We start from the raw sequence: 470 nt of genomic DNA, 5'->3' as shown, positions 1-470 counted from the left end.
CAAGTAAAAGAGTAAAAGAATATATATATGTGTGTGTGTGTTTGTATATATTTGTACATGAGTGGCTTTTTTCAGTTTCTGTTAACCAATCCTCTCACAAGGCTTTGGTCTGTTTGGCGCCATAATAGAAGACACTTGTGCAAGGTGCTGCACAGTGGGACTGAACCCAAACCATCTGGTTACAAAGAGAGTACCTTAACTAGACAGCCATGCCTGTTAACTCTTATGTTTTTGAATTCTTGTTGTTGCTGTTGTTGTTGTTAAATATAAAACAGAAAAAAAAAACCAAGGTAAATTTAAACTATAAAAAAAATAGAAAAAAATTTAAGTATCGGGGACAGGAGAAGGAAAGAAATAATTGCATTACATAGAATTTATAAAAAAATAATATAAAAAAGATATATACACATATATATGTACATATATATACATATATATATATATATTTTATATCTATATATATATGTATG

The sequence above is a fragment of the Octopus bimaculoides genome, chromosome 24 (genome assembly GCF_001194135.2).
Source record: "Octopus bimaculoides isolate UCB-OBI-ISO-001 chromosome 24, ASM119413v2, whole genome shotgun sequence".
Classification (NCBI taxonomy): domain Eukaryota; kingdom Metazoa; phylum Mollusca; class Cephalopoda; order Octopoda; family Octopodidae; genus Octopus; species Octopus bimaculoides.
This window is presented reverse-complemented; position numbering follows the sequence as displayed.